This window comes from Lissotriton vulgaris, chromosome 5 (genome assembly GCF_964263255.1).
Source record: "Lissotriton vulgaris chromosome 5, aLisVul1.2, whole genome shotgun sequence".
NCBI classification, from domain to species: Eukaryota; Metazoa; Chordata; class Amphibia; order Caudata; family Salamandridae; genus Lissotriton; species Lissotriton vulgaris.
Window position 1 is genome coordinate 209,485,139 of NC_141693.1, and position 25,877 is coordinate 209,511,015.

General features: G+C 47.3%; 1 protein-coding gene across 2 annotated transcripts in view; it reads right to left on the bottom strand.

Moving 5' to 3' along the window:
* EXD3 (exonuclease 3'-5' domain containing 3) overlaps window positions 1–25,877 on the bottom strand; it is a 2,419,489-nt gene that overhangs the window by 617,465 nt on the left and 1,776,147 nt on the right. The window lies entirely within an intron of this gene.

The window sequence follows — 25,877 nt, forward strand, 5'->3', positions numbered from 1 at the left end:
GGAATCAAGAAACCTGCCAAGAAGAAGCTGGAAGAGCTGCTAGGAGGAGTACTGCGCCTTTGCTGTTTTGTTGCTTTGTTGGGTTGGCCTGCAGTTGCTGCTTCTGCCTTCGGCAGTAAAATTATTGAACTGAACTTTCTTTACTTGTGCCGAGTATCTCCGAGGGCTTGAAGTAGAGCTTGCCTCCTGCTTTGAAGTCTCAGGGACTGCAAAGACTTCACCAACCTCTGGGTACCACTTCTAGAACCGATGTTTCAGTTGCCAAAGAGGAGGGAAATGCCACCGACTCCGTCGTTGGCTCTGTGTCCTGACGGCACCACCCACATCTTGCACCGCAACCCTGGTCTCACTGACGACAACTGACGCCGCTGTCACCAAGCCGCTGCATGCACTGTAACTTGTGGAGCCGCACTCCGCACCGTGTCACTTCACTCGTCATCCTGGTCTCACCTACATCGTCACTGCTGCTGACTTCAACACCCGTGACCGCATCGTGGCTGGGAGCACCGCTTGTAACCTTCACAACGCAACACCTCATCCCACACAGCAGTCCGGGCCGACTGACGCCAGCTCCGTTAACCGGCTCTGTCACTTGCACAGCAACCTACCAGCACCGAATCAAGCGCTGCCTCACTCTGCACAGTAAGCCTTGGTCTCACCAATGCCGTCTTGATGATTGTCACCTAACCGCTGCCTGCACGGCATCGAGAGGGCACCGCAGCCTGCACCGCTTCCATTTTGCAACGCAACCGTAACGGTTGCCATGAGTGGCTCACACAAACGTGCCAGCCGCAACGAGAAAGGTACTGTTACACAGTCTGTCCACATTTTCGTTGGCCCGTACTGAGGCAGTCGACTGGAACTGTTAGACTCTGTTGTTTTCCGCATTGAGCAAAAGGAGCTACAAACTCGTATGAACTGTGTTTTTGAGGTATTTCTGCAATTTTTAGGATATCTTGCAAAATATATATTTTTAAATACTGTATGTTGGATTTTTATTGTTTTGGATATATACAAATATTGGCTATTTTTCTAAACTGGCGTGGTGCCCTTTTGTAGTGTTTTCACTGTATTACTGTTGGTTGTGTACAAATGCTTTACACCCTGCTTCTGAGATAAGCCTGCTTGTGCCAAGCTACCAAGGGGGTGAGCAGGGGTTATTTTAGGAGTGTAACTCCATTACCCTGACTGGGAAGAAGGGTCCCTACTTGGACAAAGGTGCAAACCCTTGCCAACTAGAGACCCCATTTCTACCAATGGGCAAAATGCCCGTCCCTGCTGACCTGACTTTCTAGGCAGTAGTGCTTGGCAAATGTATGCAAAGATGCCCACGTTGGTGCCTGGCAGATATATAGGACTGGAACACCATGAGCCAAAGCCGTGGTTGCAGCTTTTCCCCTGGTGGAGTGGGCCAGTAAGCCCTCAAGAGGCAGTTTTTTTTAGCCAGAGTGTAGATGATCTTAATACACAGAGTGACCCAGAGCAAAATGGTTTGTTTCTTAACTGCCCGACCTATTGTAGCCCCTATATAGCCCACAAATAGTTAGTCATCCACCCAGAACTTTATTCTGCAGTCAAAGGTATAATGACAACGCTCTTTTAGGGTCCAGACAGGGGGGTTGTTCTTCCTCTTTAGAGGGATGTGGAGGAGCATAAAAGGTGGGCAGGGTGCCAGATCGTCCCAAAAGGAATGGGGTCACCACTTAAGATAGGAAAGAGGCCCGGGTGTAAAGCACCGGTTTGTCCGGAAATACCATAATATAAAGAGGCTTGGATGTTAAAGCCTGCAGTTCACTCACCTTTCAGGCCTGATGTATTCATCAGAAGTTATCACCACTAGAAAGGCTGTCTTGATGCTAACCAGTCAGATGGGGAAATTGTGTAATGGCTCAAAAGAAGCACACGTGAGGTAAGTGAGAACTAGATTCAGATCGCAACCACTGAGGCATGATGAAGGGCAAAGAGGGAAACATATGTACAAGCCCTTTCAGAAACCTATTTATAATAGGGGACTTAAATAAAGAGGGTCAGTCAGGCAGCCGCAGGAAAGCAGACAGAGCAGAAAGCTAACCTTTGAGAGTACCCAGAGCAGAGCCATGCTGGGCAAGGGTAAGACTAGAGTAGAATACCAAAAAGAGAGGCAAAAAGAGGGTCAATAGACTTTTCTGTACAATATGTTACACATGTTTGCCAATAGCAGGCGTATAATGTTTTGGTGGAGCGCCGCCTGGCCGCCAGAATAACTTTAAAAACTTCGGGAGGAAGGTCAAAATATTAACTGTTGGCACTCATTCTCCGCGCAAGGAGTCGGAGAGTTGACTCGTTCAGGTGGAGGACACTTCCCTGCTGTTGCAACAGAAGAATGTCCTGAAGGGGCAGCCTTATCGGAGGATCAATGCTAATTTTCAGAAGCTTGGTATACCAAAGTTTCCGTGCCTAGTCTTGAGCAACAAGAATGACTTGGGCCCTTTCTTTCCTATCTTCTTGAGAACTCTGGGCAGGAGCCAACACTGTGGTAGCAGCCTTCCCCTGGTGTAATGAGCTTGTAAGCCTTCATGGGGCTGCTTCCTACAATGGAGACGCTCCTCTTCCTTATAGGGATGTGGGAAAGCAAAAAAGGTGGGCAGCGTGACCGATTGGCCCAAATGGAGTGGAGTCACCACTTTTGTAAGAAATGAGGCATGAGTGTGAAGCACCACCTTATCCAAGAATTTCATATGGTAGGGAGGCTTTAGTGACAAAGCCTGCAGTTCACAGATTGTCATAAACGGAATGGAGTCACTACCTTAGGTAGGAAAGAGGCCTGGATGCCAAGCATCAGCTTGTATGGGAATACCATAAAATAGGGAGGCTTGGATGATAAAGCCTGCAGCTCACTCACCCTGTGGTCAGATGTTATCGCCACTACAAAGGCGGTCTTGATGGTAATCATCCAAAAGGACAATTGTGTAAAAGCTTAAAGGGAGCACAGATGTAATATGTGAGAACCAGATTGATATTCCACGTGGCATGATAAAGGGCATAGGCGGAAACATACGTACAAGCCCTTTTAAGAAGTTATTCACAATAGGTGATTTGAACAACAAAGGCTGGTCTGGCAGCCGCAAGAAAGTGGACAGAGCAGAAAGATAACCCTTAGGAGTACATAAAGCAGAGCCTTGCTGGGCAAGGGTAAGAAGAAGAAGAAGATGATGAGACAAAGAAGCACAAAGGTTAATAGACCTCTTTGTTCAATCATTTACAAAACTTTTCCCAACGGCAGGTGTATAATGTCTTAGCGGAGGGCCATTTGGCTGCCAAATACATTACATACGTAGGAATGAAGGTTATAAACTATCAACTGTCACTGCTCAATTTCCTTGCAAGGAGGCGGAGAGTTGGCAGGTTCAGGTGGATGACCCTCCCCTGCTGCTGCGACAGAAGATCCTCCCGCATAGGCAGCCTGAACAGAGGATCGATGCTCACTCGAAGAAGATCTGGATACCAGTATCTCTGTGTCTAGTCCGGAGCCACAAGAATGACTTGGGGCCCAGTCGTTCTTGATCTTCTTGATAACTCTGGGCAGTAATAGTATCAGTGGAAATGCATACAGGAGTCCTGAGCTCCACTCAAGACAAGAAGCATCGCCAAGCGATAGCCACCTTTGAAACTCCAGCACGCAAAACTGCTGACATTGCGCATTGTCATCGGAGGTGAACAGATCTAACCAAGACTCTCCCCACTGCTCAAAGAGATCTTGTGCCACCTCCGACTGGAGACACGATTCATGATTCGCTAGGCATCAACAGCTGAGTTAGTCTGCCCTGGCGTTCAGAGAACCTGTAAGGTGTCGAACCATCAGGGTCATGCCCTGCTGTTCCAGCCATGTCCAGAGGCATAGAGCCTCTTGACTAAGGGTCCAAGATTCCACCCCGCCCTGCTTGTTGCAGTACCACATGGCGGTCGTGTTGTCCGTGACACCTGCACCAACTTCCACTTGACAGAGGGAAGAAATGCTTTTAATGCTAGCCAGATCGCCTGAAGCTCCAACAAGTTGATGTGAACTCCTGACTCTGCTGGAGACCAGTGTCCCCTGATCTTCACCTCTCCCATATGGCCGCCGCATCCCAGGAGTGACACATTTGCCACTACTGTGAGATCTGGTTAGAGAAGGAAGAGAGCTCTGCCTTTGACACAATCGCAGTTCATCAACCACCATTGCAGGTCTTGTGCAGTTCCCTTCGAGATCTTAACCATGTAGGAGAGATTCCCCTGATGCTGCGCCCACTGGAACTTCAGGTCCCACTGTAGAGCCCGCATGTGCCATCTGGCATGATTTACCAACTGGATGCAGGAGGCCATGAGTCCCAGCACCTCATAGTCATTTTCACCAAAATCCAGGATAGAGGCTGAAATATTGGAATCATAGCCTGAATATCCTGGACTCGCTGCTCGGGAGGATAAGCCAGAAACCACACTGTGTCCAGAACAGCTCATATGAAAGGGAGTGTTGGAGGGATGGGCGGAATCTAAAGCGAGGAGGCTGTATAGGGATAATATTTAAGGGTTTATTGTAGTAGTAGTAGTTTTAGACTAGGTGGTAACAACAAATAGTCACAGGTTCTTGCAAACTTCCTCAAAACTGTTGTAGCGAAGACGGTTTCCATAAGGTCGTAGGGTAATTGTGGAGAAGTTTCCTTCACTTTTTCTTTGGTCCTATTGTCCTCTGGGGATTATAGAGCTCTGGTGGAAGCCCCAAGGGTTGCCTCACCAACAAGGGAAGAGAAGGAGAACAAAAGGAAGCAGTAAATATATGTTCTCAGCCTTGTACCTTTCCCTTCTACCACACCACCGTGAAGGATTATTAAATGGACCATGAACAAAGGGTGTACCTTATGAAAATAACAACAAAAGAATCAAAATGAGGTTCTGTGCGTGGAGTTTTCCCAAACCTATTTTCTCGGGGAAGGCAATAACTACCCTCCACCCACTTTGCCCAATCTTTTCCTCACCAGAGTCACGTACCGCTTCCTGCCGCTACTCTCCAGAATTGTGGCAGCTCTTGTGTGTCCTTGGGAGTCCACCAGTCTTCACACCATAACTCGGGGACTTCCTGGTCTCCGGCGTCGTCTTCACCGGTGCTTTTCGACACAAGTCCTTCTCCAGAGATGGAACGCCTTCCAGTCTCCTCCTTAACTCTTCTCCCACTCTTTTCGACCTCTTTTCCGTTCTTATCTCCCCCTTCTTGCTTTCTTTCTCTGGCACTAAAAGGGCCCTTGGACTCGTATTCCCACCTCTCCCTGCATCGATTGGTTCTGTGGTTGTCGTTCCGTCCTGTATGAAAGAACGTCTGAGAAGGAGTCAGATGGGACTTTGGCACGTTTATAGAGAACCCCAGTGAATGCAGAAGGTTCGTCGTAGTCTGAAGGTGGGAGACAACTGCCTGGGGCGAGGACGCCTTAAACAGCAAGTCGTCGAGGTAGGGGAAGACTGACACCCCTAACCTGAGCAGATGAGCTGCCACCACCACAATCACTTAGGTGAACACCTGAGGGGCACTGGTAAGGCTGAAAGGGAGCAGAGTAAACAAAGTGCTCATGGCCTACCTTGAACCGCAGGGAACACCAGGCCAGGTACCAACACAATCACAATCACAATCACAGCTGCCGCCACCACAATCACTTTGGTGAACACCTGAGGGGCACTGGTAAGGCCGAAAGGGAGCAGAGTAAACTGAAAGTGCTCATGGCCTACCTTGAACTGCAGGGAACACCAGGCCAGCTTGTTCACCAGACAGCCGCCTCCCAACCTTCTTAACCAGGAAAAGCAAAACCAAAAGTAGACCCCGGGTGTTCGTCCCCTTCCACACGCCGTTGTTGTTCAACTACTTTCGGGGTGCTCCGGATGCCCAAGTCCCGGGATGAGCCACGGTGTAGGCCTTCAGGCTTCAGGAAGGAGTAATTCGGGCTTCCGACATCCGATTAAAAGTCTGAAAAGGGCCTTTCAGATCAGGAGAGTCTCAGTTACTAGAACCCGTCGTCAGAAACAGGATTAGTGCCAGGATAGACGGTGAAGCGGCGAGGGTTTCGGGCGCTCACAGCTCACGCAACCATCTTATCTCTCGGAACTTTGATGTCCAGGCCATAGTGTTTAGCAAACGTCTGCAGCGAGGCACACGTAGCTGCCTGACAGATGTCCTGCAGGGGGACTCCCCGACCCAGGGCAGTAGCAGCCACCGTGGCCCGAGTGGAATGGGCGCGAAGCCCCACAGGAGACTCCTTTTTCGCCAAGGAGTAGCAAACCTTGATGTACAAAATGACCCACTGAGAGGTGGTCCGCTTGTGCACCGCTCATCCCTTCTTAGCGCCCAAGTAACCAACAAAGAGCTAGTCGTCCACCCGGAACTGGCGTGTGCAGTCTAGATAGAAGGAGAGCGCACGTTTTGGGTCCAGACAGTGGAGCCTCTTTTCCTCTTTTGAGGGATGCGGAGGGGGAAAGAAGGTGGGCAAGGTGATGGACTGCCCGATATGAAAGGCTATAACCACCTTGTGCCGGAAAGAAGGACGAGTCCTCAGAACAACTTTGTCCGGATAGACAGAGAGGAAAGGAGGTTTAGAAGACAGAGCCTGGAGCTCACTCACTCTCCTGGCAGAGGTGATAGCGACCAGGAATGCAGTTTTAAGAGTCAGAAGACGTAGAGGACAGTTATGAAGTGGCTCAAAGGGAGCGCACATCAGATAAGTCAGTACAAGGTTCAAGTCCCACTGAGGCATCACGAAAGGAAACATGTGTGTGATGCCTTTCAAGAATCTATTAAAAACAGGAGACTGGAAAAGAAAAGGCTGATCAGGAAGACTCAAGAAGGCTGAAATGGCCGAGAGGTAGCCTTTGATAGTACCCAGAGCAGAGCCCTGCTGGGCAAGAGAAAGAAGGAGGAGGAGAACCTCTGAAAGTGGGGCAGAAAGTGGATCCATAGCCTTTACTGTGCAGCATGCCACAAATTTGTTCCACCTGCAGGCGTATACCGATTTTGTGGAGGGACGCCTGGCTGCCAGAATCACATCACAGACTTCAGGAGGCAAGTCAAATGGCCTCAACTGTCGCCGCTCAATCTCCACACATGTAGGTGGAGACTGGACAGGTTCAGGTGGAGGACCGGCCCCTGCTGCTGCGATAGAAAGTCCTCCTGAAGAGGCAGACTGTAACGGGTCAGGCATCCCCTCCCCATTGGAGAAACCCACAGAGACAGACAAACCAAAACATTGGTGGACTTCACCTCCTGAGGGTTATGACATTGTTTCATTTTAGCCTAAGAGTTGGAGTCCTGATACTGAGGCAGTGTGGTTTGAGGAGTCCCTAGACACTGGGACATACTGCTTTAAAGAAATGAGCCCGGAGGGAAGCCACGCCTCCTTCAATGACATCACATGTACCCCACCAATCAGAAGGCCTGTGACCCAGGAAAAGACTGAAGGAAGACCCGGAAGATCATCCCACCCGGAGAACGCGACGGGACGACGGAGAGCTGACCGCGAGAACCAAGAAGAGAAGAGAACCGTGAACGCCTGGGATACGTCAGAGGAGGACTCGGACTGAGGACCCGAGGAACTGCCTGGAGGCCAACCAACCCATTTTCCACCCAGCCACACTCCTGGAGGAGTGTGGCTTTCCTAGGTACCCAGTCGGGTGTCAGGCTGGGTAGGGCAGAGAGGGAGAGAGGACGTGTGATTGCTGGACGTCTCAGGTCTTTACCCGCTGGTGTGCCGCACACCCTCCGAAACCCCCCTCCCTACTCCTCACATGCACACCCCCGTATCTGGTAGAGTGTGTTGAAGCCTGCAATACTGTGTCTTCACCCCCTTCCCTTAATTAGACACGCGTCAAAAGAAACGGAAGGCTGATCGTTGTTTTCGTTTTGTTTCTTTCCTTTCTGGTACTCACCATTGCACGGCGTTGCATTAGTCCGGAGGGTCAGAAGACTGGGAATCCTAACGCAAGAGAGATAGTTGGGACCCGTATACCGCTACAAACCGAAGGAGGTCAGGGAAACCTCCCCTACAAAAGACTGAAACAAGGAAGAGCAGAAATATAAGACTTGTTCGAAAGACCTATTATTTTTCTTTATATTAATCACTTAAGTTACTGTTTTACCCTGGCATCTGTGAAACTAAGAATATACCGAAAAATAAAACCCAATTTGGGCCTTATTGGAGTGGATTTGTTTTGTGACGAAGAACCCCCTTTTCCCAACCCTTCACACAGACGAATCTGAGGATTGACTAACATGCTGAGTAGCTAGGGATACCAGTATCTCCGTGCCCAGTCCGGAGCCACCAGGATGACTTGGGCCCGGTCTCGCCTGATCTTCTTCAGCACTCTAGGCAGAAGTGGTATAGGCGGAAAGGCGTACAACAGACCACAGCTCCACTCGCGATGAAAAGCGTCTCCGAGCGAGTGCCGCCTTATAAATTCCAACACGCAGAACTGATGACATTGCGCATTCTCTTCGGTGGCGAATAGATCGGTATACACCTGTTACAACGCATTCGTTACTCCGCACTACCATTACAACGCGACTTTTACAACGCATACCATTACAACGCATTGCGCTGGGGGGCGCTCTAGGATAGGGAATAAGTATAATTTACTATCCAACACCTTCCCTAGGGTCCACGGGGACTGGAGTTAGAATAGTAAATTATACTTACCACTATCCAGCACCTCAAAGCGCTATACGTTGTAATGGTATGCGTTGTAATGGTCGCGTTGTAACGGTAGGTAGTTGTAATAGTATGCGTTGTAACATGGTACATCCGAATAGATCTAACCAAAGCTCTCCCCATTGCCGATAGAGACCTTGCGCCACTTCTGAATTCAGACGCAATTTGTGATCCATCATGCACCGGCAGCTGAGTCCGTCCGCCCTGGCGTTCAGGGAACCTGCCAGGAGTTGAACCACCAGGGTGATGCACTGGTGTTCCAGCCATGTCCAGAGGCGCAGAGCCTTCTGACAAAGGGCCCACAACCCCACCCCGCCTTGTTTGTTGCAGTACCACATGGAGGTGGTGTTGTCCATGAACAACTGAACTACACTTCCCCTGACAGAGGGAAGGAATGCCTTCAGTGCAAGACGGATCGCCCGCAGCTCCAGAAGGTTGATATGGAGCCGGGACTCTGCCGGAGACCAGAGGCCTCTGATCTCCGCCTCTCCCATGTGGCCCCCCATCCCAGAAGGGACGCATCCGTCACTACTACGTGCTCCAGTTGGGGTAGGGAGAGGGATCTGCCGCTGACCCAATCGCGGTTCGTGAGCCACCACTGCAACTGACTCGCAGATCAGGATATGGTTGGACAGGTTGCTCTGATGCTGTGCCCACTGAAACTTCAGGTCCCACTGCAGAGCCCGCATCCGCCACCTGCTGTGATGCACCAGAAGGATGCAGGAGGCCATCAGCCCCAGTAGCCGCAGCGTCAACCTGACCGAAGCTCGGGATACAGGCTGAAAGATCGGAATCAGAGCCTGAATATCCCAAACCCGCTGCTCAGGAGGATAAACCCGAAACTGTACAGAGTCCAGAACCGCTCTGATGAAAAGGAGCTTCTGAGAGGGGCACAGGTGCGACTTTGGCGCGTTGATGGAGAACCCCAGCGAGTGCAGAAGGTCGGCCTTAGTCTGGAGGTGGGAGATGACTGTTTGGGGCGAGTCCGCCTTCAACAACCAGTCGTCAAGATAGGGGAAGACTGGAACCCCTGACCTGCGCAGATGAGCTGCGATCACCGCCATCACTTTCGTGAACACCCGAGGGGCGCTGGTAAGGCCAAAGGAGAGCATGGTAAACTGAAAGTGCTTGTGGCCTACCGCGAACCGCAGGTAGGGCCGGTGGGACGGCAGGACGGGGATGTGGAAATATGCATCCTGCAACTCCAACGCTACCATCCAGTCTCCAGGGTCTAGGGCAGCTAGGACCTGAGCTAAAGACAGCATCTTAAACTTCTCCTTCTGGAGGAAGCCGTTGATGCTCCTGAGGTCCAAGATAGGGCGTAGGCCTTCTTTTCCCTTCTTGGGTACCAGAAAGTAGTGGGAGTAGCAACCACGTCCTACTTCTGGCCCAGGGACGCGCTCGATGGCCCCCTTGGCCAAGAGGGCCATAACTTCCTCCAGCAGAAGTTGCAAGTGATCCCCCGGCATGCGGTGGTACTGCCGTGGCCTGGCTAGAGGGGTTGCCCCGAATGGGAGGGAGTAGGCCCTTGAGACGATTTGCAGCACCCACCTGTCCAACGTGATGGAGCGCCAGTGGAGGAGGTGATGGCAGACCCTGCCCCCCCTGGAATTGAATGGGACTGAAAGCTCAGACTAGGAAGGCTTTGAGGCAGATGCTGCGGGAATGGATGTGGACTGACCTTGCCGTAGGTCCCTGGCACCGCCATGGCGGTTATCACATCTGCAGTCGCGTTGGGGCTGGTTCTGCGGCCTGTGGCTGGAAGGACGTGTGGGGCTGCCTCTTCCTTGGCTACGAAAGGGGCAAAAAGCAGAAGTTTGCTGGCGCTGGCCAGACAGGCCCAAGGACTTGGCCGTAGCCCTGGAGTCCTTGAAACGCTCAAGCACACTGTCTGCTTTGTCGCCAAAGAGGCGAAGGCCATCGAAGGGCATGTCCATGAGCGTGGCCTGGACATCCCCCGAGAAATTGGCGGACCTCAGCCAGGCGTGGCGGTGAACCGCCACCGTCGTGGAAATCGCCCTTCCCAGCGAGTCTGTGGTATCCAGTACACACCTGATGGAATAACGTGCAGCATCCCGCCTCTCCGCAAGGGTTTGGGCGAGCCGGGCCGGGGCCTCCTCCGGGCACTCGGGCAGCACGTCGGCAACAGCAACCGTTCTGATGCCGGACTCGGACCGGGGCTAAAACTGGTACCCACGTCGTACGAGGCCGGCGCCGGGAGCGACACCAATGGGGTCGGCGCCAGCGGAGGAGATGTAAGGTCAACTGGCGTCTACCAGGATCCAGGCACGGATCTCACTGGGTCCGGCGCCGTCAGACCGAAGTAGACGACGGTGCCGGGGCCGAAGCACCCGACGGCACCGGGGCCAGAGCCGCCGGTCCGCCAAGGCCCCAAGTCGGGTCAGCTCGGCCCGAAGGCGGCCGGCAGACCTCAACGGAGGGAAGTGAGTCCTCATGGCAATGAGGAAATCACGAATCTCCTCCGGCGTCGCTCGCAGGCCAGGGACCGGAGGGTATGGGCCTGGAGGCGGCGCCTGCGGCTCCGACGGAGCCACACAGGCAGTGTCGCCCAACCTCCAGCTGCGTCGTGCGAGCGGAGAGGGGAGTCTGAAGAGCGATGTCACCTCTTTGACTTCTTGGAATGCCTCGACTTACCGGAGGACTTGGAGCCCGACTTCCTCCTTGACAAGGACCTCAAGCGGCGTGGAGCAGACTGCCGGATCTCAAATAGCTTGCGGGACCGCTCCCGTCTAGCTTTCGAGGTCAAGGCCCAGCAGTCGGGGCACGACTTGTCGTCGTGGTCAGCCCCGAGGCAGTAGAGACACCGATGGTGTGGGTCAGTCACCGACATCAGGCGGTGACAGGCGTCGCACAGCTTGAAACCAGGCATCCCTAAGGCACCAGGAGTCGAAGTCAACTCGAAAAAGAGCTCCAAAATAGACCAAAAACTTAGTCAAAAAAATGCCTAAGAGTACTGCTCTTCCCGGTTCTGCGCTAGCTGGTGTGGGAAAAAGAAGAACTGACGTCAGGGCACGAGGGCGGCGTCTAAGTACTCCGACGACGTCATCCCGGCGATCACGACGCCGACGACAAACGCGGAGCCGCAGACGACGCCTACCGACGCACAAGGGTACTGCTGACTAAAACTTTCCGGATCCAGCCTGACGCCTGGGGATATTCTAAGGTAAGGAATCTAACACTAACCTGTTTCTTTCAGATATTTGTCTTGTGTTAAAGGTAGGATGTGATCTAGTCGAGAGCAGTTCCCTCTATTGGTGCTTCACAGAGCCTTTGGACTAGTGTGTCATGGTTAACTGCGTCGAAGGCAGCTGAAAGGTCCAAGAGACGTGGTGCAGAGTGGTGCAGAGACCCTTCCAGTCTACTGTGTGTTTAAGGTCATCCCAGATGGCGATGAGGGCTCATTCTCTGCCTCTTCCTTTACGTAATCATGTTAGGAAGTTAAAAAGTATAGAGATATTGTCAATGAATTGTGATATCTGGGTGAATGTAGCTCTTACTATCAGTTTGCCCAGGAAAGATCCATTTGTATTTGGTCTGTAGTTGTTAGGGTCATGCAGGCCATGTTTGTTTTCTTTAAGAATGGGTGTGTGTATGCCTTTTTTAAAGTCTTCTGGAAACTGGACAAGGTTCGGGAGGGAAACTGGTGTGCCGTCTTGCTTTGACCAGATCACTTTGAATTTAAATGAACTTTTATAACTTGTGCACCAAACTTTTATTCTCTATAAATGCTGCATACAGGTAGCTGATTTTGGATGCCTGCTGGATCATGCACTTACTTAAGAGCATCAATCCTGCGCCAGATGCCTCTAGCTCGGGCACCATCAATGACCTAGTTCTTCAGGTCACCCAAGTGGTAGAGTTGGATCATGATAATGTAAAACGAGAATTGCATTTATCTAGCACAAAGGAGCCACAGCAGCATTTGTCAGTGGGGTAATGGTTGTGCATGTTTCTAAGATCGTTATTTTATTGTGGATAAACTTGTTTTTAACTCATTCATGCTGTAGGTGGCACTGGGTAGGTGAAATGTGTTTCCACAAGAGCCTGGGTGGTATTAGACTCATGTAGTGTGACTGTTCTCTTCATTGCGGATTAGTATTGGTATTGCCTATCACCATTAATTTTGTGTTTGCACTTAGGGGTGTCTCAACTCGGCAGACAAATGCTCATAAATAACATGAAAGGGTGGCTGGATGGGTAGATGGATGAATGAGCGAGTGAAAGGATGGATGAGTGAAAGAACGGATGAATGAAATGGAGTGGGTGATAAAATGGTGGATGGATGGAAGAGTGAAAGAGTGGATGGATGATGAGTGAAAGGGTGAATGGATGATGACAAAGTATGGATGGCTGAGTGAAAGGCCGGATGGAAGGGTGGAGTAACAGGGTGGATGAGTGGAGTAACAGGGTGGATGTATGGATGGATGAGCAAAAGAATGGAAGAGTATGAGGATGGACTAGTAAAAGGACGGTTGCTGGGGGGTTTATTAACCCTCAACCTTAGCAGCTACAGCGTAGGTGAGGTTCTTGAATGGCCTCTTCTGTCTGCAACTTGGCATGCAAAGATGAGTGTGTGATAGGATGGGTGGATGGATGTGAGAGAAAAGTGGTTGAATAGGTGAGTAAAAGGATGGGTGGGTAGATGGGTGAATGAATGAAAGTATGGGTGAATGAATGAAAGTATGGATGGATGAGAAAGGATGGAAGAGAAAGGATGGATGGGTGAGTAAAAGGATGGATGGGTAAGTAAAAGGATGGATGGATGAGAGAAAGGAAGGACAAGAGAGAGGATGGATGAGTGAAAGGGGATGGATGAGTAGAAATATGGATGGATGAGTGAAAGGGTGGGTGGATGGAAGGATGAGTGAAAGAATGGATGAATGAGTGCAAGAATGGATGAAAGTGTGAAAGAATGGATTAATGAGTGAAAGGGAGAGTGAATAGATGAACAGACGAGTGAAATCATAATGGATGAGTGAAAGGATAAATGGATGAGTGGGTGGAAGGGTGGGTGGATGAGTGAAAGTATGGATGAGTAAAATGGTGGATAGAAGATGGATACGTGAAATGGTGGATGTATGTATGGATAGATGGATGGATGGATGGATGGATGGATGGATGGATGGATGGATGGATGGATGGATAGGTTTAATAGATAGGCTTGGTGAGGGATATGTTCGGATATGGACGGTTGGGCGGAGTAATGGTGAAAGACAAAGGTGGATAAAAGAATGGATGACAGGATGTAATGGTAAAATTATAGATAGGTGGATGAATGGATGAATGTACAGATGCTTGGATGAAAGAAATAAGAGCTCTTCTGGGGAGGGTCGCGATGACTTGCTTCCTTTGCTTGGTTTCAAAACATTTTGGTTATAAGTAGGGGGAGGCATTTTCATTTCTGGCTACATTCTTGTTCTCACTAATTTAATGCGCCCGCATTCAATTGCTCTTCTTGAACTGCATACTTTTATTTTGACCCACAGAGTCGTCTTTAATAGAAATATCGATGCTACAACGCGAGTTAGAACTCGCAATAATTGCGCCGTCAGATCTTGTTAGCTACCTGCGATCCCACGGTTGGGACCGTGGAGTCCCCTGTGCGTGCCGACCCGTGGGAGCAGCCCAGCCCGGGTCTCCTCCGTGGGAGCGGCCAGAGGAGCCGGCCGTCCCTGCAGTCTGTGCTCCCCTGGGAGGCTGGCACTGAAGCCGGCAGCGTCCATTCTCAGGCAGCGCATGGCAGTGCCGAGCGGTGAGTGGCATTCCAGCACCAGCCCGGGCTGGGGGAGGGGAGGGGCGAGCATTGCTCAAACTCCCGTGACACGGTGAGCGAACTCTGACCTTGGGCTGGGGGCAGAGACGAAGGGGGCTGCGGCTAGGGATGGTGAGGGGATAAAAGCCGTGCTCAACCTTGACTGAGTTACAGCTGCTCCTCACATTAGCATGAACGCTGCCTGGTTAATGTCCGCCATGGGAAAGCGTCACTTACGTCTTCCCTCAGCTCGGTGGCTGGGATTTCTTTATTAAAGCCCTCGCTTTCAAAACACCTGCGTTAGAGGTGCACCGGGGCCAATTAAGTAAGTCATCGGGTAAAGAAAGTCCCATGTGAAGCTGTGTCTCATTCCACCCCTCTCAAATTTTGGATTATTCCCGACAGCCTGGCGTGCAGGCTGGGGTCGGCGTGACAGACACAGCTTGACACCTGAGTGCACGCATCGACCCTTCTAGCTGTCAAAACGGGGAGACGGCCCTAATTTCAAGCGTGGCGAGGCCTGATGTGACGTGACTGACACTGCCCCGACCCTTCAGCTTCGAGCTTGCTAGGAACGGAAGTGTCTCCATTGCGCCACGGTCATTTGGCCTCCAATTCCACCTCCCTCTACAAGTTATTTAACTGCAGGAAAGTCTTGGATTTGTGGTGCAAGTACGCGCCATTTGCATCTATAGGATGCTTTCAGGAGGAGGTCGCGCACACATATCAAAGGCGGCCTCCCTGCAGCTGAAAAGGGTGGTCATTTCCTCTAGAGGGGCAAAAACCGTGCACCAGGCCCCAGCTTACTGTGCGTCGAGTTGCCACCTTTTCCAGAGAAAATGCAAAGTCATCTGTTAATGTTTTAAGATTCTGCTAAGGCTTAGACGTTTTACTTAAATAGGACTTTATAAAAATATTGCCCCTTTTTATTTTTAATATGGCTTTGCTGTTTCTGTTTGCTTTAAATGTCAGTCATGGGTCATTAAGGCAGCTCAACTGCACATTTTAAAGTGCTTTCTTCTTACATTTTTTTAATTATTTACTGTATAGAGGGAAAACACTGGCTTAGGTGATTTTCTTCATTTTTTTTTACTATTGTCCAACTCTGTAAGAGGTAGCTGTGTGATTAGGTCATCAGAGGGTTCCGACCACTTTTAAGGTTTGGAGGCTTGCTTTTTTAGCTCTTGCCTACCAGATGGTGCAAGTTTCTGGCAAAAAGACCTATTCTCAGTTTATAGTGGGCTCAGAGGTTACCATTGGCTGGCTTTACTGTCACTCTCATTTGCTGACTTTTCATTCATTAACTTTTGTGGGTGTTCCTTCCTCGTGTCGGTCACTCCCCTTGAGCACGTATGCATTGCATTACTTGTGTCCTCCCACAGCTTGCTTTTCATGCATTACTTTACTCTTTTGGGTTAAGTGCTCCAAGACAGTGCATGTGTTTTCCAGCTCCCCCCTTCTTGTGCTTCTCTCCCCTGGCCACACTCTGCGTTGCTCCGTCGCCTGTGTGGTTCCCCATTGCCCCTCTTAGTGCTCAACTTCATGTACTTCACCCTCCACATTGCTTCCTCGCCTGTGTGCTTCTGCCACCCTCCATACTGCCTCCCACCACATCTTGTGTTTTTCCCCACCCATGCAGGCCCCTGATGTTTCCCCCGCGCGCTTTCTTTGTAATGCTCCATGTTGCTCCCACTACCCACGCTTCAAAAAAATTAAATTGCGAGACGATCCAGCTCAGTATATTAATAAAAACGCTGGTGTCATTTTGTAAGCATGGATGCGCATTAAATGACCCGGCTGGCCCTTCATAGACCCTTTTTTGTTTTTGTTTTTGTTTTGTTTAACCACCCTGCTCAGCATCAGAGGTGCTGCTCTGCATGTCTAAAAAAGAAAGAGGGGGGGCATTGGCCAAGTCAAAAGATGTCAAAGGCAAGACCTATTGGCTTTGCCAGCTCTTGTTGCTAACGAAAGAGCTCGCATTCGCTTCACGGAATCATGGAGAACTCGCTTCTGGTATCTGGCAGCCCCTCCCACACCCAATCCCCATTCCCACGTCTGGTGATGTAATGTGCTGGGAGAACAAAAGGCAGCCCAGGTCATCCCTGTGCTATAAGGTCACTATGGAAAAAAGAACGAAGCCTTTGGGGTTCTGACCTCTAGGGCCGGCCAGAGAGGCTCAGATTACCCGTTAAGCATCTCTTTTCACACATTCGCGTGTTTCAGACACTAGCTAACCAACCGACGTGTGACACCTCCAAAAGTAACTCTCTTCTGTCTGTAGGAAGATCTCCCACTACTGATAATTTCTACTTCTCATGTCCATGAAAGTGCCTTCCCAGTGTGTTCTTGCGGTTAGAGTGTTTGCCTTTTATTGCAGTATTATCCATGTACTTGTGTTTGGTACCCTCTTGCAACTTGCACTCACCACTTTGCCCCTGTAACACACGGTTTGCTTCCTCTCACAGGTTTTTTACCTTTGATACTTGCACAAGTGCCACTTTTGCCTACGTAATCGTCTGTTCTTGTGCTTGAGTGTGTAACATATACTGCAGTTTCATACCACAAATTATACTCTATTTTCTCTTGTAGCCTGCACACTTGTCACTTTTCCCTCCTGAGCACTTTTTACTACCTCATGTATTTTTGGTAGCCCACATTTTTACTACCTCATGTATTTTGTTTGCTCACAAGTGTCACAATTACCTTGTCTACCTCATGTATTTTTGGTTTCTCACAATTTTTACTACCTCATGTATTCTTGGTTGCTCACAATTATCACTTTACCGTATGTAACATAACGAATGCCTCTGCAATCTGTTGCTCGTGTAACGTTCTCAGTTTGTATCTTTTCTGTTCCTATTGTGAAGCGCTCTGACACCTTCGGGTAAAGTCCGCGCTATATAAAATTGCATAAATAAATAAATAAAATAAATAAAATGGATCAGGTACATGGAATGTGTCTTTCTGCTCCAGCCCTCACACGGCAAGGAATGTCTTCATCGTGCTAAATTGCTGTGAATGTGCCCTTGTGTCCATAAAGCAAAGGCAGCCTGGAAAATGGCATGGTGGCCTGTGAAAGCAAACGGCAAAACCACTTTTTCAAAAAACAGAAACCAAAATCTCCACCTTCCATAAACAGCACTCTACTTGCATCTAGTCCTGCTACAAATGGCTACCCATTGAATATGCTCGGAAGTCCATATTATGGAGTCATGCTTTTTTCAGTCGTTGTCTTGACGTGTACACTGTGGCATGTGCGGGGTTTGGCGTCATCATATTGGCGTCTTGCAGACCCTGCTCCTAGGACTATGGCTTACACTCCACTATCAGAGCCAGATATTGAATACAACCGTGCGCCAGATTTATTGCCACTCATCAGTGGCCTCTACTACAAACAAGTGAGATTTTTAGCACAGGAGAATTTTCTCTGCAAACTCCCACAACAAACAAAGAAACCCAGCCATAATCACGCCAAAAAGTTATTTGTGGTTGTAAAAATGACTACCATGATGTTACATTGAAACCTTCACTAGGGTTTTATACACTAAACACCTGCCTCTAGACACAGCATTAAGGGTCTGCTCACAAGTTGCACATACTGGGCAAACGGTAAAGTTGCATTAGAGTTTACGGTAAATCTGTAAATTATGAGTAAAATGCCATTGAATTACAGCATGGGATCAATTATTCAGATTCTAAAACCACACGGAATTAGCAGTTCCCTGTGGTTTTAATACATGCATTTACCATCTTTTTTGCAGGTGGTAATGTATGGGGACCTGTGGGATGGGAGCATGGGGAGCATGGGCATAGTAGGGGCGGAAAGAGTAGACTTTTTTCTGCTAGGGTGGCCCTGTATGCCCCCTCCCCCTCCCCACCGTAAAAAAAAACCAAATAAGAACGGGTAATGCGGCCAAAGCCTCTTGCAATTACCAGCCAGAAAAAATCGTGCATGATTCTCCAACATCTGGAAAAAAACAATGTAGAAAACCTCCCAGCTCTGAATTAAGCAGGGCGAAATTCTATGCGGTAATTTCACTTAGCCTGTGAACGGGCCTAAATGACAGGTGGGGATCTCGATGGACCGTTACCGCGAGTGGGCTCACTAGCGGACTGAGAAACTGCCAGAATCGATCGCCGAACACAATGCGGCTGATCCATGACTAGCGCTACACTAACAGACACCGAGAAGGATTCGATGGCCTAATAGCAAATGACCGGCTATCCCCCAGTAATTACAAGTGCCTAATGATACAGTGAATCATGCCGAGTAACGCAAGCCTGATTCTTTGGAAATATTCATACAGGATTAATCTTCTGATTTGATGGCAACTCGACAGACATGTTCTGAATATTAATCCACCATTGGATTAATAGGCGCCTACACCCTTCCCCACGTTCCTGTCCTGAGGAAGACCCGCACTGACCTACAAATTAGGCGTCAACAGGGTCGAAACGTCGACGATATTAGATTATAGGACCAGTGGTCTGAATCCAGGATATAAAAGCTAAATAATTTGGCACACTGGACTACAAGATAACTGAATTTGGAAATAACTGGCCTATTAAATTGTTTTCCACCCTCACTCCCTTTTTCACTCACTTGTATATAAATCACCTCTTCTTGTACCACTTATGCACAAATTGTCACAATTCACTCACTTCCTATGTTGCGCCATTTATTGAATAACATGTGAAGACTGATTTTCTATGCATTTATAATGGGTCCCGAAAAGAAATGGTTTATGAATAAGAAGGCTGAATGAATTAAACTCTCTATGACCCTTTCGTTTTGCTTGTTTGGATTTGTATGTACTGGCAATTTTTTTGTAAATAATCTCATCTGATGTGAAATATGATGAAGCACCGGTTGTAAGATATTTCAGATTTATACATGATTTAAGGCAACTAGGTTCATACCCAACAGAACCATTGATTAAATTGAAAAAAAAAACGAAATGACAGATGTACAGACTTCATTGTTGGCTTAATACGAGGAACCCCAAGAAGTGAAGTCATGGTAGCTGTCCTGGTGCGTGGGCCAGGCCACAGGAAATCTGGGGACAATAACCAAAGCATAGTGGCAGGTCATATGAAGCCAGCATTGATCATTCAAGAATTTGGCACTTCATAGGAAGTCATTGTCATTTATTGTGCAGGTTCGAGGCTATGTAGAGCAGTCAAGGCAGGACAGTGTAGGGATCCACATGAACCCATGTCATGGAAACAGGTTCACAGCCCTGGGCTTTCATTCCACAAATATATGCTTTCTTGGAACTGTAGTAAGAGTCCATTCAATCGGAGAACATGGCGGCCGGCTGAACGCCTAGGTCGCGAGCTCCGCGAGCTGAATGGTCAGGAGTGTTGTTTTCGAGCGTTAGAGGCTCAAGCGGAGATAATTATTCCACGAGAAGGTACGAGGAAACTCAGGACCCCCCTTTCAGGCGAATTTTGACGTGTTTGGTAGCGCGGTAGCGGACGAGGGAAGCTGTAGTGAAGTTTTAGAGAATATAATCACGGACACCACTACTATTTACTTGTAAGTTTATTCTCAAGTATAAGAGCTTCTGGGAGGGAGTAGTGACTACGCAGAGTCACGGAAAAGCCTGTTTCTCGTAGGAGTGGCGTCACCTAAATACATCCCAACATTCCACGGCTCGAGCGTGCTCAGTAACCTATGGGAAGGGAGACCAAATATAACAACTAGACCTACAACATCTCCTTTTATTTTGTTTGGCAGCGCGGTAGCCGGGGAGGGAAGCGCAGGAGTATGCCGGTGTGCGAGACCCGCTGCGGTCCGCGGAGACATGCGGTTGCTCGCCCGACTTCGCTCAGCACCGCTTGGTGCTACAGGACGAGTGAGAGGAGCTGCTGCAAACCGGCGAAGGAGAGCGGTGTGCAGCGTGTACCGAGGTACTGGATGGGACCGGGAGTGGTAGGGACAACTAGAGGTGTACTAAACCCCACTCAGGGGGTTTTCCATAGTAGTGGTGGCAGCCCAGTTAGCCCTGTGAGAGCAAGGGGTAAATTAGGGGATTTTTGGACAGAGTTGGCTAAAACTTTCCAAAACTTACGTGGGGTTACAATCAAGCAGAGTTTTAGAGGGGCTCTCTACAACTCCCTACATCAACTTGAATCTTTGGAGACAACCGGTGTCCCTATTCTTAGTGTCGAACCCCCTTGTGGCCAGGCTAAAGTCAGACTGTACAGATTAACCAAATCAAACAGATTTTGCAGGTTAAATAGCAAGGTTGAAACTGACAGCTATTTCTATTGTACAGATAACGAGGTTGAGTTGGCTGCATGCATGAATTCTAACAGGAAAAAAGGTCGAAGCAAGAAGAGGGGTCTTTCTACTCCACAATTACCACTGTCACCCGTAGTGGGCGTTGATGATAAACATAACCCCACAGTTTCCAATATCACTTTAGAAACCTCAGGAATTGACCCACAAAAGTTAAATTTCGCTTCTTAACTTCACGTGCCCAGTGGGAGAAGCCACTGCACCTATAGGCAGGGTTGTTGAATCACCCCAGGAACAAATAGGGCAAATAGAAAATTCGAGCACACCACAGGATACTGGCTCAGCTAAATATACAAATAGGAAACAGAGGGCCCAGAAAACTAAAGGTGCTACGGCAGCAGTGGTGTCCACCAGAGCTGCAAAAAAGCATAAAGAGAACAGCTAAAGAGGGGCTCAAATTTAAAGGTTAACCCCTCACTGCGCTCTTTTTTTAAGATCCAAGTTCAGCCAGTACAGAGAGACGTCTTAACCAACGCAACGTCGGCATCATCACTGAAGACAATAGAGTCACCAAACAAATACCAAGCTCTCATGTTAAAAGAGCTGGGGAAGGGCAAAGAGAATCCTATTGAAGGTACTTTAGAAGGGGTCCCACAAACAGAGGATCACCTACAACAAAACAAGCCTGCCAAGGACCAGGGTATCGAGCAAGTTATGGATACACCTATAAGGGGTGATATAGGGGTTCTTGCGGCCTCATTGTTAACAGAGATGAAAAATGGGTTTGCCAAGTCCGAGAAAAATCAGGAAAAAATCCAAGCTACCTGCGAGGCTTTGGAGACCAAATTTAATGCTCTTGCAGAAAGAGTGGTGGTGGTCGAAACAGCTCTGGAACAAGTCAGGGAGGAAGTGAGGCTCTGCCAAAGCGACATTGAGAAAGTAGCACCATCAGAGAGAGAACTCAGGGATAAAATCGAGACCTTAGAAAACAACTCTAGGAGGAATAACTAACGTTTATTAAATATTCCTGAAGGTCAAGAAGGGCAAAACATAAGGTCCTTCGTTGTAGGTCTTTTAAAAGATTTCATACCAAATATGGACATAAAAAACTTGGATGAGGACATACAGATAGTCCACAGAGATCTATTTAGGCTTAATAGAGATAGGAAAAATCCACGCAGAGTTCTAGTTATTTTTAAAACGTACTCAATAAAAGAACATATATTGAACAAAGCCCTAAATGCTGGTACCCTGACAAGAGTTGGATACAACTATAAAATCCGCTCAGACATATCCAAGGCAACAGCCGACAGGCAATGGGCCCTAGGAAAATATATGCAGGACATTAGGGCTGAAGGAGCCACTGTTCAGATGAAATTTCCAGCCCTCTTACGTATAATGTGGCATAATAAAGCGTATAACTTCAGAGACCCGAAAGAAGTGGAGTCATTACTAGAACACATGAAGATAAACAAGGACAAGTAACATTATGAGCCTCACTCTTTTAAAATATTTGCCATTCAACAGCGGCTCTCATAGAGGGCAACTAGGATTGCTCAATGGTAATGGGGAGGGTTCTCCAGGTTGGGGGTAAACACACGTTTTCTTTTTCTTTTTTTGCACATTGGCAATTTTTTTTGGGTGGGGAGCATTTAACAAACAAAGTTAAAAAACATTTTTTGTCCGATATGCAAATTGCATAGCAATCAGGGTAGGAGTCATAAGCAGCAGGAAGGAATTCAAACTCAATGGGCGAACTGAACATAATGACTTGGAATGTGAATAGGCTAAGAATTAGGGGGAGGCATCAGAAAATTATTGAATATCTTAAATTGCAGAATTGTGACATTATTATATTACAAGAAACACATCTGTCTAAGAGAGGAATGGCTTGAAGCTATAAAATAAGAGAATTGGATTGGTGAAACTGTTTGCACAAATCAAACATGTAACATTAAGGATGTAGCTATTATTCTCAGAAAATCACAGTTTTTTATGTTGGTAGGTCAATTAGTAGATTCAAGAGGAAGGTGGGCCATAGCAAACATAAAAGTTAAAGATACCGCTTTCACTGTGGCGGGATACTATGGCCCTAACATAGATGATTCCGTACCTCTTCAATCGTTATACTCGCAGTTATTATTAGAGTCTACACCAATTATTTTAGAAGGTGATTATAATATTCTATTAGATCCTAAAAAAGATAGACATCAGCCAGGCAGAGTTTTAAACTTATAGAAGATGCGAGAATGCTTGAATAGGCTGAAAGATGATCTGGGTCTAATTGATATCTGGAATTTAAAAGGGGACGAAATAAACAAATTCACTTTAGGAACTATAAATATGGCCACGCCTTGAGAATAGATTTTTTCTTAGTTGATAAACTTCTAAGAAAAAATATTAAGAAAGTCCACCATCTGCCTGCACATCTCTTGGATCACTCGCTGGTCCAATTAAATATTAAGTTTGAGCCAGGGCAGGGCGAGAAAAGGTGGACTATGTATCGGACACTTCTTTTAGATCAACAAATCATTGAGAAACTAAGACCTACAATGGAAAATTACTTTAGGGAGAACGGTAAAGGGGAAATGTTTAAAATGATAGTTTGGGACGCCTATAAAGTTGTTCTTAGAGGTACACTAGCTGGCATAGCATTAGGCAAAAATAAATTGAAGAAGCTTAAAATACCACAAATAGAAGCTGACCTATTAGAGAGACAAGCCAGTCTAGAAACATCAACCTCTGAAGAAGACCAACATAGTTTAAGAAACGAAATAATGAATTTGAAACAGGAGCTGGTGTTAGATCTAGAGCAAAAGATATGGAAGAGATGGCAAGTTAGCACCCTGTCAAAGTATGAATTTGGGGATAAGAGCGGAAAACTGTTAGCTTGGAAGCGTAAGACCGATTTGAGTAGGAACAAGATAACTACTATTCGTAAGGGAAATGGTGGAAAAATAATAGAAGTTAAGGCAGGCATTGAAGAAGCTTTTGAACATTTCTTCCAGGCATTATACGAGGAAGATCTAGCACCCTAACCTATAGCAGTAGACACATATTTAAATAATTAATGTGTTATGAAGTTAGACGTAGATTCATGTAAAAGTCTAAATGCAGATATCACTTTAAAGGAGGTCCGGGATGTAATTATAAATCTTAAAAGAAGTAAAGCAGCTGAGCCCTTTGCCAAACCCACTGAGCTCTATGTAGCTTTGAAAGATTGTCTCGCTCCAAGACTAACTGATCTTTTTAACGCCATCTTTTTGGGGGGCCTTCCAAGTCCTAAATTTTGGAACAAAGCGATGATTAGCTTGATATTAAAACCCGGCAAAGATCCTTTTTTACTGTGAGTCGTACATGCCAATCTCGCTTCTTAATGTAGATTATAAAATCTTTACTCAGGTTTTAGCAAAGAGATTAGGCTCTCTATCTGACAAATGTATTCATAAGGATCAGAAGGGATTCATTAAAGGGAGGGAGCTGCATGACCTTACGCACCAACTAATTGGAGCCATCGACATCGCAACACAAGAGAAGGTACCCCTAGCAATATTTACATTTAACGCGGCCAAAGCATTTGACCGTGTTAATTGGTCATATTTACAAAAAGTTATTCTACATAATTACTTAGGCCAGATTTTTTTCAAGGGTAATAGCTAACATCTACTCAGCACCAACAGGGAAAATTCTCATTAATGGAAGCATCTCAAATAGTTTCCAAATTAAAAGAGGTACTAACAGGGGTGCCCTCTTTTGCCTCATATTTTTTAATTTATATATAGAGCCGCTGACTAACATGATTAGGGTATCTGAAGAGATTATCCCTTTTAGTTTTAATAATTGGGAATTAAAGGTGGCATTATATGCTGACGATTTGATGATCTATTAGAGTAATCTAAATTAGTCACTTAATAGCATAACCAGTATACTAACAGCTTTTGGGGAAGTTTCTGGATATCAAATAAACCATCTTTAAACTGAGGTAATGCATTGGAACAGACTAACTCCACAAATTGATTCCAAAAGAAAAATCAAATATCTTGGGATCCAAGTTCTAAAGAGTATTGATGACATAGTCCAGACAAACTTGGAAATAAAAGCCAAAGAGATGAGGAAATTATTGAAGTCCTGGAGTTGTTTATCTCTTACTTTTATTGAGAGAGCTAATGTAATTAAAATGGCTATCCTTCCGAAATTCACTTTTGTTTTTAATACGATTCCCTTGGAGTTCGATTCCCGATGTTTGAAAAAAATACAGGGCAAAATAAATTCTTTCATTTGGGAATCTAAAAGTGTTAGGATAGCATGGAAGAAACTGAGCCAGAAGAAGAACCAAGGCAGTATAGCTAGCCCGGATCTCTTGTCTTACTATAATGCTTAACATTTTAAGAACATAAGGCATCTCTTCCGAGACTATGAATCATACCTTCCCTACTGGAAAGCAGTGACAAAACATGGTCATTGCTTATATAAGTTCGGCCATCAAAAGTTCTTTAAAAAGATTAGATTAAAGATGCTAAGAGCCGCATTTAAATTATGGTCAGACATAAGGAAACTTTAGCAGTATCCATACTATAGTCCCCAAGTACCGATATGGAACTCTCCAGGAACACCAAATATGTCTGAAAGACTCGTTAGCACTTTCACTGAAAAGGGCTGGAATCATCAAGTGGGGAGAAGTGCTGAAACATCGCGATCTAAAATCATGGGACAAATTAGTTGAGGAGACGAAGGACGAGATATCTAGGTTCAAATTTTACCAGCTGGGCTAAAGACCAAGCGACTTGGCCAGACTATGTTGGGATCCTAGATGGCGAACTTCATAAGGATCCAGAGAAGAAAGAAGTTTAAAAGTGGTATTGGCACTTGGTGGAGAAGAAGGAAGCCGAAAATGATAAACCAGATCTTAAATGGAAGAAGATTTTTCCGGCCCAAGATTTGCAACAAGCAAGGCAAGTATCCTGCACTTTCTTATGGCATATTATAATTTCTACACCTCTTAGGAAAAATCATTTGTTTACTTTGCACAGATGCTTACTGGACCACCAAAAAGTTATCAAAAATGAACTCCCAGGCGATTAAGAAATGTTCAAAATGTGGCGAGAGGGAAGCAAATGATATCCACATGTTTCATTTATGTCACTACCTAGACATATTTTGG